The 17457-nt window shown below is 33.7% G+C and overlaps 1 protein-coding gene and 1 long non-coding RNA gene across 3 annotated transcripts in view; one reads left to right on the plus strand and one right to left on the minus strand.

Annotated features, from left to right (window-relative positions):
* The window catches only part of NLGN1 (neuroligin 1), a 900839-nt gene that overhangs the window by 365083 nt on the left and 518299 nt on the right, over window positions 1-17457 (minus strand). The window lies entirely within an intron of this gene.
* LOC111543471 lies at window positions 6513-17120 on the plus strand. Its single transcript, XR_002731884.2, has 4 exons — window positions 6513-6815; window positions 12643-12742; window positions 15008-15079; window positions 16752-17120. It is a non-coding gene; the product is annotated as an uncharacterized LOC111543471 (long non-coding RNA).

A 17457-nucleotide genomic window follows, 5' to 3' on the forward strand; every position in this document is an offset into this window, starting at 1 on the left:
TTTTTTTTTTTTTTTTTTTTTTTGGAGACAGGGTTATACTCTGTTGCCTAGGCTGAACCGCAGTGGTGTGGCTATGGCTCACCGCAGCCTTGACATCCTGGGCTCAAGGGATTCTCATACCTTGGCCTCTGAAGTGCTGGATTACAGACATAATTGACTCTGAAGGTCACTTCAGTTTAAGACCTACTAGCATACATTACAAAATAGAATGCATCAAAAAGCCCTGCACAGTTTAAATATTTTGCATTGTTTCTTTCTCTCTTTGGACTTTTATTTCACCTTTCCCATAACATTATATTTTAATGAAATACACTTTTCACGTTTGAAAGACCTTTATAAGGTCTTAAAATTTTGTGCAATGAAAATATGTATATAAATAGAAATTTAAATTTAAAAAATTCCTGTGATGACAATCTAAGTGTTAGTATATTTCTTTCAGGTTTTTTGCGTAATTATTATTGATATGCACTTGATCCAAATAAAGAAATACATTTGATAATTACTAAACAATTTTTTTAAATGTATTGGGAACTGAGTCCTTAATGAGATGGATGACCTCTGCTCCTCCAATCAGTTTTTGTAGTCAGGGCTGAATTTGTTTGTATTGCTATAAGGTAATATTAAACATAGGTTTATGCTTACTTTTTATTTTTATAGATGTCAATTTTGAGAAAATGAATTCACATAAAGTAAATGAGAATGGAAGAAGTTTTATTCTAAAAAATGCCATTCAATTATTTGAACTTTTTCCAAGTTACATGCCAAAAATCACATAGAGATCTATGATAAAAATTACTGTTAATGATCTTTCAGCTGACAACTCAATTATCATCACCTTCAATTTTGTTGAAAAGAAATAAATGAAGATTAACTGACTTGTCAAAGGATTTTTTACTCAGCCATTCTTTTTCTAAATACAATCACCAATATTTTAATTTTTTTCTTTACTTAATGATCTAAGGATTTTTTGTTTCAATTTATTTATCAGATTTATACTGAAAATTTAATGAGATATGAGAGGGAGATTATGCCATACATCATTCAGATAAGTCTAAGAATATTTCCTCAAGATTACTTCGTCTTGGAAGATGTTTATCCCACACCAGCAATTTTTAAATCACAGAATCAGTAAACTTTAGGAAGAGAGAGATGTACACCATTCTTTATGAAGTGCCCTTCTAAAGAGGGAAGAAGAAAAGGAATACAGTGTAATAGTTCTCTGTGGCAGGCACATTCTCTAGCCAGTTTATTTTAGGGTGGGGTATGTATGATCATTCAAGATGCAGATCTCAATTCCTTTAGAAATGCTGATTCCGAAACTTTTGGAAAGTCCTTTTGAAGTTCCAGAAGTTTAAGAAGAAAACAATTACCACAGAACAGACCCCTCTACTAAGGCTCCTATCTCTGCTACCTTTCCCATAGACCATAGCAACCATGGTAGTAAATTGACTTTTTTCCACCTTTTAGCTTCTTATTTCCTCTTCACTTTTAAGACTCACAGACTTAAAAATATAAAATATAGTCAAATAAATTTCGAAACTATTAGATTAGGTGTCTTACCTTTCGGCTTTGTAGGTAAGATTGCTGAAAAAATGTTGATGAAATGTGATATGAAGTTACAATGACAATGATGATAATAATTATATCGTCATATGTGCCAGTCATTATTACAGAAGCTTTTCATACATTAACTTATTCAAATCTCAGAACAGCCTTATGAAGTGCACTCAATTTCTCTTCCCATTTTCAGGTGAAGAAACTGAAGAATAAAGAGTTTAATGGAATTGCTCATGGAATTTAACCCCAAGCTATGTCAGTTCACCTAACAAACACTATTCCATTAAAATATTATTCTATCAGTTGGGGAAATTGCTTTCCAGAGAAGATACATGGCACTAGAAAAGAAGCCAAAGTAGTTAACTGTTTCTAATAAAGAGCTTCAAGCTTCCTTTTATCAATAATCCTTACCAAAAATCTTCCATCTCCTCCATTCTGAGAAGATAAATCTGCAGTTCTTGAAGTGTGTAAAATTAATATAAATAACCAGCTTTAAAAAATGTACCCAAAACTCACTTGGGATGAAATTTTAAATAATTTTATGAAAGTATAATAGTCTTCCAAAACATAATATTTAATATTTTTATTTCCTAGGAAAAACATAATGTGAACAAATATGTTCAGATACATGATGAGAAATGGCTTTTTAAAAATTTGAGCTGTATTTCCTAGCAAAGGTAACATTATATATAAAAAGTTGTTGAGAAATAATTAGCCATAGCCACTAAGTTGTGACTGATTGGTTTTAAAGTGAATGATGTGATATTTGTAAGACATTCAGTTTTCTTATCAATTTTAATTGGAGCACATTTTCTCTCTTAATATTCATGTGGGAATTATAATTAGTTAAAAGCTGTAAAAGGAAAGTATTTTAATTTCATAGTTGTTAAATGGTCAAAGAAATATATGCACCTCCTTGGTATTTATACAGCATTTTTATTTTGAAGGTTCTATGAAATACATAAAGAAAACTATAGTGAATAAAATTGCTTATGTAATTATGATATGAAATCTTTATAAATCACTGTTAGAACTTAAAAAGAGTATTTTTAACATAGTAATACTAGCTTTCATATATTCAAATTTTTTTGGATTTTGGATGTATGATGTTGAATTATCCTGTCATGTCAAAAAGCTCTGACAATCTGCAGAATATGGTTTATAAGATGTTTATTGGTCAGAAATTTAAAATTTCTAATCTGCTCCTTTTACTGTTGTTATGAGTTAATATCAATAAACAGGACCAGCCATAATTAAAATAACTAAAGATCTACGTCATCATGATAAAGTATAGTATATAAAATTAAGTATGAATGAGCCCTTGTTAGAAAATACAGCTTTGAATTCTTCATGTTTTGTCAAAATAAATCATACATATTTTTTACTGTATTAAATCCAGTTTATCTTAAAAGGCATACAATGAGAAAAAAGGTAGTGACATACTTTATCTTAAAAGGCATACAATGAGAAATAAAGGTAGAGAAATAAAGGCAGAAAATCAAATTTGAAAATATATTAAAAGTTTTGAATACTACACATACGTTTATACAATAATTATAAACTCTATGTTTGCATCATTTAAAAAAATTCCTTTATGCTGGTAACAGGCAAAGATCTCAAGCCCAAATATTTACAGTGGCTAGGAGGGTAATAAGTATACAGAATGTGGGGAATGGAGTTTTCATGCCCTATCTAAAAGAGTCAGCTATTACTCAGCTACAGGGAAGGGTGGCCAGAGCTTCCACTGAACAATGGAAAACAGAAATGCAGAATTTTAAAAATGTAAAATCTTTCAGTTTTTCAGTATTGACCATTAACTCCATTTCTTTTTAAGCCATAATGTTAGCTTACCTCCATGATGGCCACCATCAACTCTTTATGCCTTATATGCACATGCCTTTCCCTCATGGAAAGTTGCCACAGGTGACTCTGTGTCTTTACACACACACACACATACACACACATATTATGTACATATATATATGATGTACAAATTATGATAAATATATTATATATATATTTGTCAACAGATCCATTTATGGGGAAGAAATATCCAACCTTATCTTCCCTATCTTGTCCTATCTAAAAGAGTCAACTGTTACTGAGCTACAGGTAAGGGTGGCCAGAGTTTCCCCAGTAGATATATTTCTAAGTAGCTACAAGGCCAGTTTCAAGGGCATGCAACCTGCACAGTCACACAGGACCCAATGCTTAGAAGGGCCTCAAGCTTGATTTAATGTTCTGTTCTCACTGTTTGAAGTTTTTAATAATTGTGGAACATGGGGCCCACATTTTTATTTTGCACTAGGCTCCACAGATTACATGGTGGCCCTTAATAGGACAGTAATTCCTGCTTCCTGGCTCATATTAAGAAACCTTGGTTTAACCTGCTGCAAAACACACTTCATAAAGGAACACAGAGACATCCAGTATATGAGTAAAGAAGCCATTTTCGTCTTTAAACCCAGTAAAGTTTTCACATGACTTGAAGCACAGACACCATCTGACTGAAAACCCATGAGGCTAAAGCGAGGACGACCCAGTTGAGAACAGTCAACCACAGAACCAGAACACAACTCAAAAGTAAATTGTTGTAAGCCACTACATTTTGGGTTGGCTTGTGATGTAGCAATTGATAGGCAGAACAGATACTATGTTGGCTATGCAAACATGTGTCTTTGGGCCTCACGCTTGTGACCTCTGGTTCACTGTCCTTTGGCCACCAGGGTGATTTGCAACCCAGAAATTCAAAATATATTAATAATATATAATTATGTGCATAATTATATTCAAAATAAAATCTAGAAATATATTTAAAACATAATTTTATTTGGGTGTTTTAAACAGTTTTATTAGTTTGATTATCTTGATTGAAGGAAGAGTTCAGACAATAGATTTTATTTTTCTCAACAGAGCTGTTTGGTATTAGACAAAAAATTTAAATATGATGTAAATTACTCAAAAAAGTTGCTATAATTTGCCAATTACTTGATATACATCTAATTAGCATATATTGCCAATTCAAAGTCTTTTTGTTGCTGTTTTTATCTGAAGATAACAACTTGAATTGAAGAAATTGCCTCATTACTGAGTCACTCCAGATACCTTTCACAGACATATGCCTAGCAAGCCATCAAATCCTCCCTTGAGTTCCCAGTTCCTAAATGTACCTAATATTATTGCATTCTTCCATAAGGCAATTCCTCCACACCTTTAGGCCATGTACTTTAAGGTGCCATGAAAACAAAAGACTAAATAATTCTCCTCAAAGTTTTATAGTATACATGCAGCTACAGGTATACTGTCTAAACTATATTTGTCCCTTTTTCTTCTACAGTGCTTGGCAAATAACTTATATTAGCCTGATTCTGTCTACTTAAAGTTCAGGAAACATTTATTAATAAAAATCGATCAAACATATAAAAACATAAATATTTAGTTCTTTATACAAATTTTAAAATTCCAAGTCATAAAACATAGAGATTTATTTATTTATTTATTTATTATTCCCTTAATATGTGTAGTTGTATCAACCTGGATCAATGAGCCTGTTTACTTAAAACATTATTTAGAAACAGATTAAATTGCCCAATAACCAAGAAACACCACCACCACCAAAAGATATTAGGTAAAGTTTAGGAATTATGTAGCACCACCCTGGGTTGCTAAGACCCTGAATTGGGCTCTGCGGTAGCTGTTGGTATAATGTATTCAGAGTGGCACAAAGAAAAACCTTCTGCTTAGAAAATGAGTGGCAAGTTAGAATAAGCACACCCTAAGGGTCTGTTTCAGTCAGCCAATGATTCAAATAGCCCCAACTACTACAATTAGCAATGATAAACACCACTTAATTCTTCATGATGTCAACTTCTGATGACTGTATTTTCAAAGGTTATATACATAGAAGAAGGAACAACCTGATGAGAATACATACTAGTTGCTAGGAGGGTTCAGCTCATTTCAAGTTTTAACATTCATTAGCTGTATGACTTGGGACAAGTCAAAGAACTCATACACATGCTAATTGTTTCCTTCAATGAGGGTAATATAATCTTTTTGGAAAAATATCTTGATAATCTCTTAACCAAAATAAAAATTTAAATTAATAAATTTAATTAACTTTTGAGTTGCTGAGAAATAATATTTTCCTAGGGTAAAATAAATGAGATTTGATCACAATCAAAACAGTATAAATGAAGGCTTTAGAGAAAGGAAAGAAAACCTTTTTTTTAATATCTAGATGCATTCTTTGTATGAACTGAACTTGAACACAGAAAAAATAAATTACTACAACTGAAACAATATATTACTAAAGTCAACTGAATTATTTTCTACTATATATAATATATAGTAGAACTATATCCTATATATTATTTATACCATATATAACATACTATATATACTTAATATATGTACATATACTATATATTATATATAATATTAATATATGTAGTATATATAGTATATATAATATATGCTATATACTATATTGATCTATATAGTATAGTATATATAAATATAAAAGTATATAGTATATATAAATATATATAAATAGTGTATACTATACATTACATATAATTATATATAATATATAAATATTATATATAAATATATAATGTACACTATATATAATTATATATATTAAGGACCAAATTCTAGTGAAATCTATTGCTATGAACTTCATGTAAATTCCAATTGCTTTGGAGGATTTTTGAGGTTTAACTCATTTAAACCCCCAAAACATAAAGGCATCTTAAAAAGTAAGTTGGATAAGTAAGTCAACAAAAGATGTTGAAATTGAAACACATATGCTGAATTCCAATTCATGGTTTATATCGTGTTCCTTGAATTTGTGATTCAAAATTTGAAACTATAAGCTTCTCATTTTAAACATATGTATACATTTGTCAGCCAGCCACAAGATTCTAAAACAGTGATTTTCAAACATTTCTCTCTCTTTTTTTTTTTTCTCTCTCTCTACCTAAACAAGCTAAGAACTGGAAAGTTCTGACTGACAGAGGTTGAAACACCTGAAGCACTTAAGTCTTCTATCATTCACCAATCTTTCTCCTTCAGCAGGTGACCCCAATATTTAAAACCTAGAGGTTGAACCAGGGGTTGTGAACGTTTAATAGAGTATGATGAGCTACTGACTCTTAAACTTTGAGTTTCAGAGGAAGTTAACAGCAAATGTGATGGCTCATATGCATTCTCACATGTTTGAAGGTGGCTGAAGATGAAAATAACCAAACTAGCAGGTTGGTAGGTGTTATGGTAGCATCTGTCCCTTCAACCAAGAACAATTTGCACCTGTGACATTTGAGTAAACTTTGTGCTAGCCTGTGTCTTCTATTTTTCTTACATGACGTGATACAACATATGGCCCAAATCGGAAAAAAAAACAAATTATACTACACTTTTCATTATTTTATGAGCACAGTCAATGGCAGTATAGCATTTACATTTGCACTTTCTTTCTAACACACCTGCTTTAGGAGTCCATGAATCGTTCAATCCAAAGAGCCATTTATTTGGTACTTCATATACAGTAATCTAGTCTAGCAGTAAGGTAGAACACTTGATAAACATAAGAGATAATCCAAGCCTTTTTTATTTCTATCTCACATAAATGGTCTCAGAGTATCTGTATTTAGTCTCTCCTTTCAGCCTGAAGATTAATATTAGAATTTTCAGTTTCATAATATATTAGGTTTGCTCCTTTTTTCTCAGTGTCTCTCTCAACCCTGCTCTGGGCAGTTTGCAATCTCAAGTCCTAAGACTAAAATTAAAAAAAAAAAAAAAAAAAGGCATCCCAGCATTCTCCTTTGATTAAATTAAGTACAAAGCTCTTCAGCATCCATGTTAATATTTTAAACATTGATTGCATACATTTTAAGATTTATAAATTTTTTAGAAAAATATATATTATCTATTAAGAAAGAAAAATGAGTCCTCTATAGCAAAACTGTGCATATTTAATAGCTGTATATATGTACTAGAACATTTCTGTTTGCATATTTTTCATTATTAGTTCAATAGAAGATAAAATCATGGGTAAAATGTACAAACAATCAGCCATTTAATGTGACATTTTAATGTGACGTAGAAATCCTTAAATATTTTATTCATATTTTAGGAATTCTTTTAAACTGTTCTAGCTAAGATACAATGAGTTGTAGACAGAGCATGACCTAGTTAAGAGTGTGGATTTTTGAATTGGCCAGGCTTATTTCAAATCCTTAATTCTACGATTAACTGGATGATTTTTGACAAATTTTCCTAGGAGTCCTGTTTCCTCTTCTGTGAAATGTGGCTAATTAAGTGAGTGTGGCTTAGACAATTTAATGAAATTGTGTAAATTATCTCGCATGGATTCTGTCATATGGTAAAAACTCAAGAAAATGTTTTTTTCTGCTCTATCCCCTTTGAAATATGCTTGTAAAGTAAAATATGAACAATATTAAACTTGAATCTTTTCCTTAATTTGTCCTTTATGTCCTCAAGGGGATAAACAGCTTTTTCCTTCATCTTCTCTGTAGCAGATAGAAAATGGCCTCCCAAAGATGCCTGAGTCTTAATCTCCAGAATCTTGAATATGTTACCTTACAAATACATTTGTCAGGAGGTTTTGCAGATGTGATTAAGTTAAGGATCTTGAGATACAGAGATTATCCTGGATTATCCAAGTGGACCCAATATAATCACAGGAGTCCTTGTAAGAAAACGAGAGAGGTAGGAGAGTGAGAATCAGGATAAAAGATGTGGTGACTTAAGCAAAATGAGAGAGAGAAAATGACAATTGAACATGCTGAACTCTTAGTTTATTCAAAACCAGCAGAGGAACTAGCCAAGGAATACAGGCAGCCCCTAGAAGATAGTAAAGGCAAGAAAATAGATTCTCTACTGGAGCTGCCAAATGTAATACAATCCTGTAGACACATTGATTTGAAGACTATAAAATAATAAATTTGTATTGTTTTATAACACTAAATATGTGGTAATTTGTTACAGCAGCAATAGGAAACTGATACACTCAATAAAGGCAATAAATGGACTAGAAGATGCTACCATTCTGTATATATATATATATATATATATATTTTTTTTTTTTTTGAGACGGAATCTCACTGTCACCCAGGCTGGAGTGCAATGGCGTGGTTTCAGCTCACTGCAACTTCCACCTCCCGAGTTCAAGTGATTCTCCTGCCTCAGCCTCCCAAGTAGCTGGAACTACAGGCACATGCCACCACATGGGGCTAATTTTTGTGTTTTTAGTAGATGGGGTTTCACTATGTTGGTCAGGTTGGTCTCGAACTCCTGACCTCATGATCCGCCTGCCTCAGCCTCCCAAAGTGCTGGGATTACAGGCGTGAGCCACCGCACCTGGCCCATTCCATGCATTTTAAAATTCAGGTGTTTGATACGTTTTGTAGATGTGTAGCAAGCTACAGAGAACTGTAATGATACTTAATAATGGTGAGGTCATTTCATGTTGCAACACTTAACAAAGCATTAAGTAAGCACAGTTAAGATTTCACATAAATACATTTAAAGAACTACAAATTTCAAATTTTGGAAGATTTTAAGAAATGAATACATTACTTCTATTAATAAATAATAAGAACAAGTACTATAACTGACTGAATACTTAATAGGTGTCAATATGATAACCATCTTACATACACTATCTCATTTAATTCATAAAACAACCTTAGAGGTAAGTGTTCTTACAAGTTGCAGTTTTACAGACAAGGGACTGAATTTAAAAGTTTAACTTATCAATGGACAAGCTGAAAGGAAGTGAAATGGTTTAAATCATAGCCTGTTGATTTAAAGTCAAGCCATTCATCAACAATAAATCCAGATAAGGGCCAACACACACACGCGCGCATGCGCACAATATTGCTTTGTAAGAATTTCAGAGCGCCCTTCCTAAGTTCAGTTGATAAAATTTCATCGTGTCATGGATATGATACTTCTCAATCAGATGGAGGCAGTTATACACTGTGTCTGCTGATGGCCAGTTTCTCTAGAATTTCTGCCTTACTTTTGGCTTAGACATCTTACTGACTAGGAAGTAATTGATATAACTATCACTAGGGGACTTAGGATGAGCAATTTTAGGTCAGGGCTTAGAAAAATGTAGAGGCAAAGAAGGGTATGTTTACTTTTCTCTTGTTTCAGTAAAATCACTTTTGTATTCAATCTAAATTCTGGTTTTGCTATTTTCTTAAGAAAAGTATCAGTATCTGTATTAAAAATTTAGGCAAAATTAAACTAATACGTAATGAATATTGATTATGTTCCTGGTGTTATGCCAATCACTATTGAATATTTTATACATATGAATGTTCCCATTTTTACAAAAGAAATAACTAAGACTTACAAGGTTTGTCTAAAATTATAGTCAGTTTAGTTTCATATGTGACTGATTCCAATACCCATGATAAAGTATCAATCCAGAGAAGGTATAAAGTAATCCAAGAGATTATTGTCTCTTTGTAATCTTCCTTTATTATAAAATCCATGAAATCCCTTTTCATATAGTGAAGCAAAATCAGATTCTGCAAATTAGATCTTTAAATTTGTCACTAATTTCCATTATATAGTTTATCAACTTGACTTCGGAGTGCACTGATTCAGGTTTTCTTGCTAGAAGTAATTTTTAAGCAATGTGTGCTTTCTTCCCTTTCTATGATATTCTCACTTGATTGAGTAGCAAGCTCGAAACTAGCTTATTCAGCAATTGTAGTCTGAAGTTGGAAAACAAAACAAAACAAAACACCCACATTTACATAAAACAAGTCTGCTTTTCTACTTTCTGCTTCCTTCGACAGTTTGGTCCAATCACAAGAAACCATCCAGAAAATTTCATTTGTTCTTATTTTTTTTTAATTGTACTAGTTAAGGCATTTTAGATTTGCTGTCAGTATTCAGCAAGATCCAATGAATCCTTAACTTCAGAATATTAGGGTATCTTTATGGATAAACTGGAACACGCATCCTATATTCCAGTGTGGTCAAATTTAAGCACTTTTATAAAAAGGTGGCCTTTTATAAAAAGGTGACCTTTTATAAAAAGGTGAAATTTTCATGTTGTTTGTGTATGCCTCACTGGAATATGCATTTCTTTAGGTATTACAATAAATAAAAATAGCATTAAAAGAGTCATTCTACTGAAATTGCTCTCTGGAAGGGCACCATATCTAATGTCTTTCATGTAGTCCTAATTATTATTATGCCAACATTTACAAAAAACTTTTGCCGGGCACGGTGGCTCAAGGCTGTAATCCCAGCACTTTGGGAGGCCGAGACGGGCGGATCACGAGGTCAGGAGATCGAGACCATCCTGGCTAACCCGGTGAAACCCCGTCTCTACTAAAAGATACAAAAAACTAGCCGGGCGAGGTGGCGGGCGCCTGTAGTCCCAGCCACTCGGGAGGCTGAGGCAGGAGAATGGCGTAAACCCGGGAGGCGGAGCTTGCAGTGAGCTGAGATCTGGCCACTGCACTCCAGCCTGGGCGACAGAGCAAGACTCCGTTTCAAAAAAAAAAAAAAAACTTTTACATGTATCTAAATTATTTGATATAAAATATTATAATTAGGCTGTATTGCAATAATGTGCCTCTCCTATCTATTTCCTTAAGCTATAGCTTATATCCTTGTGTCCAGTCCTTCCATTTATGGTGATCAATAAATGAATGAGTGAATGAATGAGCAAAATATTTGGAGCATGCCACAGATAATGTTTTGCCAATTGTGTTTTGAGCTCTGTACTCCATTAGAGGTCACTCATTAAACTCAGCAATAGTAGGGTAGCTGAAAGGCAACTGAACTTAAACTCCTCATTATCTGATGATCATAGTAAGACATCATAATCATACTTTTAGTATGTGCTACATGCTAACACTATGCTAGTTTATATGGTGTGCTTATCTAATCTCATTCTCACAAGAAACCTAAGATATAGGGGATCAGTACCTACATTTCACAAATGTAAAAACTGAGGCTCGGAGGAGTAAGACATGCTCATGCTAACCCATTGCAGTGAAAGACAAGGCCTGCTTGGAGCTCCACATTAAAGTCCATGACCTAAAAAACCCTGCTACTTTTCTCACACAATCCTGATTCAGCCTAAAATGCTACTATAATCTAAAAAAATAAAAATTAGAAAATAATAAGAAAGACTAGTATAGGCTTTGCATATGAGTATTAATATGAAAAAAAGCTACATGATCCTTGAAAATAAAAGAATACAAAAATATAAGTACCAGGGTTTTTCAAAAAAAGAAAAAAGACTATTCAATGTCTGAATAAGGGACTACCCCATGACAAGAACAGTTATAGAATGTGAGCCTGTAAAACTGTGGGTTCCCATGACTATTTCTAGCAAACTTACTTTAATTCACAACAGTATCTGTATAGATTACAGATAAAATCGGCCTTCTTCATGACATTATTTTGAATAGATTGTATCAGCGATGGTGAGAATGATTCTAGAAGTTACCTGGTTAGTTATAAGGCAAAGAATCTTTGATAAGGGATATGTTTTCCTTCTCAAATGCTCTTGGAAAATGTTGAAAAGCTTACTTGGATATCATTCAAGAGCAGTACATTTTCCGCCTGCAGATATAGTCTTCAGACTACTGATCTGTCAAGAGTAAACAATGTTTTTAATGTAAATTTGTTTTACCCTGACATCCTTGTAGACAGTTCTATTTGAAAATGAATTAATTAATTATGTTTCTTCATATGCAGAGGTGCTGGTTACTCATGAGATATAGGTCATAAAATTTGAGTTTTTTCCAATAGGAAATCAATTTTTATCGATTTGTTCATGTGTTCTTACAAAATACCCCTTGAGACCAGAAGAATGCATTTCAAAACTTGCGGGCTGAGGTTAGAAGTACAATCCATAATCATGAAATAGAGTCAGCATAGTTGGCTCAAGATATTCAGTCCCTGTGATCTTGGTCCTGTTAATATGTTGCCCAAACCAGCTAATCTTAAGAGCCCAAGTCTAACTGAAGGTGTAAATGATTAAAAAGAAAATAATGTCATAATTAATGCTGTTTGTAATTGCAGCAATTATTTTAAAAACCACAGGGATTATTTGCCATTCAAAATAAAATCTTGTGCTCCATTCAAGTACAGGCACATCTTCTAAGGAACACCACCACACAAAGTATGGCACTGTTTTAACTTAAAACAGTCAAAACAAAAATCTTGAAACAGTTGATTCAGGAATCAGTGATCTTTAGAGCTGACCTAGTGTGAAGGGCCTATGTCAGGAAACTCATATGGTTACTCCGCTCAACCTGGTGATTTTGCCTCTATTAATTCACATTTGTTTTAGTCTCTTCCCGTTTCAGTGTCCCTGTGCCTTGGGGTTTCACTTTTACATAATAACCCCATCCCCTGCCACCACACACATACCCTACAAATTCTCTACCTTGTACTTGGTCCCAGAGCTGCTTGACGATGTAAGTCTTCATCAAATATACGTGTGTGTGTATGTGTGTGTGTGTATGTATATATGTATGTGTATATATACACACACACACATATATTCATTAAGGCTCATTGTGTGTGTGTGTGTGTGTTTCTCTCTATTTTCTCCTTTCCCTTTTGCCATTCAAGTAGCCTCCATGCTTCACATTCTTCATTTTCTCCGAGTAAGTATAAGGCTGACCACAAACCAGGCAGAGCCTGTAAGTCTTGCTGGCTTTTGTTTCACAAAATCCTAAACCCTTTGAAGAAGAGGCAAAGTGAATGTGAGAGGTGGTAGTGAGGCAGAGGCTTCCTTCAGATTCAAGAGTGATTTCTTTAAGAATGTGGGGGAGGGGAAACTTCTGTCACGAAAACAACAATGGGAACTTAGCCACATGCTAGAGAGTGGTGAGACCTCAAAGAGAGATGGCTGTTGGAGTACCTAGGGAGGCAGAACCACAGCCCACAGATATCAACTGTGTATTGTAAGGAAGCACAGAGCAACCAAATTTCATGTGATCACTTTGACTTGCTAATGAAGACGCCAGTTGCGACCACACTAGACTGGAGTTTAGATGTCATTTCTTTGTTTTGAGTATACCATATAAGTTTCCTGCAGTGCAGTGTGATTTTGACTTAGGTAGGGAACTCTAACAATGACTAGCAGAATTTCCATGAAGACCAACAAGATGGATTTTCAGTCTATATTTTTAATCGTTTTAGTATATGTTTTTCTGCTTTAAAACAGCAATACTCTTTAACAGAGACTGGTAAATTAAGAAACCTCATAGTCAGGAGCAGAGCAGTTGAGATAAGAAGAGTGTAATAAAGAATCAAACACTTTTCTTTGGCTGTTCCTGAGTTCTTCTGCTCGACATACTTTTTGCATGAAATGAAATGTGGCCTGTCCTTGCCGGAGTAGATAATAGTACCTGGACACTAGCCAGTTTAGCTGGGATGTTGAGAGAGGAAAGCATGTCAGCATTCACTGAGAGACCTACCCAGCTGTCCCTGTCAATGCCTTCTTATCTGCCTTCCTGGCTCGTTCCTGGGCTGTCAGCACTGAACCTGGCCCTCAGTGAACTGCTCAACTGCCACTTAAAAAGACTCAGCTAGAAAATCCTGTGTCTCTTAGTTCCTGTGGCCATTAGTTCCAGGTTATAGTGAACTTCCAGTCCTATGGAAAAGACTTATAGCTGCTATTCCCACATGCCAGGGTATCAAACATCTAAATCTTAAATTTGAACACAAATTCATTCCAAAGGTGAACCATACCTTTTAATCAATCTTGCAAATTGCTCTCATTCTCCCACTTTTCTTCCACTTACTCTTTCTTTGGTGTGTAATTTAGAATTCTTTCACACAGGGATTCTTTCTTATAAATAGTTTTCTGTTTTTTCCTTGAGGCAGTACTGGTCAGGGAATATCAAGAACATGCACAAAAGTGTTTGCAGAGCCATATTTAGTTAACTTTGCCTCTGCCTCCCATGGACTTGCGGTGAATGGGTATTCTGAAGTGGAAGATAAAGAGGGATTTTAAATGCATTCTAGTTGCTGTTGGTGGTGGTGTAAGCCATTGAAGACGTTCCTCTCACCACTGCAACCTCTATATTGTTTTCTTTCCTTATATTTTTAATGGAAAGGGCAGTGAAGTGCCTTAAAGGAGGGATCACTATTAACACAGTAATCACTTGTAATCATAATTTCTATAGTATTTTCATTCAGCCAGTTGCCATCTTCAGACATGTGTATTTTATATAGTGATAGAATATTATAAAGTCCATAATTTTACTTGTGCTCTTTGTAATAGTATTATTTTTGTTATATCATAAAATTTCTCCCATAGTCATCTTTTTAATCAAAATTTTAAATGATTAGATATGCTTAATTCTGTTGATACATCTCATTTATAAAGTTTACTAAGTAATTTTTCTAATTTTTCTCATTTTTCTAATTCTAGTAATACCGATTGTTTCTCCAGTGTTTTTAGAGATGATATTGCACTTAGAAATACCACATACTGAGAGCTCTGGTAGATACATGGGGCATATACCAGATACTTAGCACATATGATTTATAAGGCTCCTGAACACCATTCAGGGTGGATACTCTCAAGTCTGTTTTACAAATGAGAAAACTTGAAGTTCATGGAGGAAAAATACTTCCCCAAGGGCAGTCAGTGAGCGAGTGGCAGAACCAGGATTTGAAATTCATATCTGACTCCAAATCTCATTCTTTCTCCTCTATGGCATAGAGCTATTCCTTTAGTGAGGTTTCCCCAAGATAAAATCCCGAGAGTGGAATTGTTGAATCAAAGAGTGTGACTATCTCCGTGGCCGTTGTTACTTGCTCATCAATGAAAATAACAGCGAAAAGGAGACAAGAAGAATAAAGTGAATACTTATTGTCTACCTTCCTTAAAGATCTCATGCTCTCTTCACATCAGAGGGGAACACTGTCAGGCTCCATTTTTTGCATTTGAAAAAATTATATGCAGGAAATTTAGTTACTGGCTTATATTTCATGCAACCAGATGTCTTGTGATCTTATGAAATACACTAGAAAAAGTTCTGTAAAAAATTTAGTGTATTGTAAATAAAACATTATTATTATCTTGAAAGATTTAAATTCTTGTTGTTTGCAACTCTATTGGCATAGATAGAATTCTTAGTAAACAGAGGGACATATATTTAATCTGTGAATAAATAAGGGGTCTTTGTGTAACAAAAATTAGAGGGATCCCTTTAGCCAGCTTAAAAATAAACTTCAAGGAAACAAAGGGATGCTTTCAGGGTTTGAGATACACTATTATTACTATGCCTTTTCAACAAGTATCAATGCTCTCTCTTCCTTTTCACTGCAAACAGTGGAACCTTTGCTGAACTGACAGTCAGTTAGAGCCAGTCAACAGAAACTGCTTTGGGTCACATGGAACCAAGAACTGTTGTTGCCATCGCAACTGCACTATGATAAATTAGCCTGTCTCCACTAAGTATTTGGTTTGCCTACATGCCCCAGAAGGTGTCGTTTTGATATTCTCCTTGACAGTTTTAAGCTAATCTCTGATTCAACCTTTCATCAGGCTTGCTAACATTTACATATATTGAAGGAGAGAAAAAGGAAATTAATATTTTTGACTCATTAGACATGTGTGTCAGTGTTTCTGGATGATTACAATATTTAAGGAGTATTTTTGCATTCTCATAAAGTTTGATCATTGTTTTAGAAGCCATTCTATACAAGGTTAACATAGATTTATTTCACCTCTTAGATACTTACATATTACTGTCACTTAATAATTGAGATAAACTACTAAATTTAGCAAAGCTAGAGAAAAGAATATTAGCTATAAAAAGCACTGGAGCTTGCAATAGCTTAAACAATTATTTTTCAAAAATTAGTACATTTTTATTGTTTGAAGGATTGCTTTCTTAACAAATTCTCTTTGGATATTGTAACAGTTTGTTTTCTTTCTGGAGATACAGTGAGTTTAGGAGAATTTTCCCAAATTTAGTCTCTTATGCTTACATTTAGTAATATTCATAAATATTGGTGTGTGAAATGCAATAAAACATTGTGATTTCAGGCAAGGTACATGAAAATGTAATGAATCATTAATAATTAGCAGCTATTTAAAGTGTCTTCAGTTCCCAAAGCATTTCAAATTTGTTTTCCTTTTGACTTTCCAACACCTTCTGATATAGTTATCATACCCATTTTATGGATGAGGAAGAACATTTGGAGAAGATAAGAAAATGGCCACAGTGACAATGAGATTAAAACAGCTCAATCTTAAAATCAAGTCTCTCACTCCAAATGGATATTTTTATGCTACATTATTACCGAAATATTTTTGTTTCTCTTTTCCTCAAGGAAGCACACACTTGCTGAGAGCATTATATATTACTTATTAAAATTTAGTGATATTAGAATCTTAAGAAGTTTAGTAGAATACAGTTGAAAATCTGCATACTTTCTATAGATCTAAATAAAAGGATACTAGAAAATACAAGCTATATAAAGGGATTACTTAATTATTCTTATTTTATCCTATGTGAGATTAGAAAAGAAGAGAATCACTGTAAAGCAAAATAAAATGGTAGCAGAAGTTCAAATTTCAGGCTTAGAATGATCACATGTATTACTGGAATGGGCAATGAACACTGATATCCAGTCTTGTTTCTTGTAGGAAAAGTGTCATTTTTTTCCTGTCCTTGTCCTTTAAGGTTTAGCTCATTTCCCAAGCTATTCAACAGATACTAGAGATAAATAACACAAGCAGCAGCATCAAAAGGCTTATTATAATTGCAGAATCTGAAGCCCCACCCCAGTTCTGATGAACCAGAATCTGCATTTTTAGCAGGATCCCAGGTGATTTGTGTGCACATTAGTATTTGTGAAGCAGTTCAT

The sequence above is a fragment of the Piliocolobus tephrosceles genome, chromosome 2, assembly GCF_002776525.5.
Source record: "Piliocolobus tephrosceles isolate RC106 chromosome 2, ASM277652v3, whole genome shotgun sequence".
In the NCBI taxonomy this organism is placed as follows: Eukaryota; Metazoa; Chordata; class Mammalia; order Primates; family Cercopithecidae; genus Piliocolobus; species Piliocolobus tephrosceles.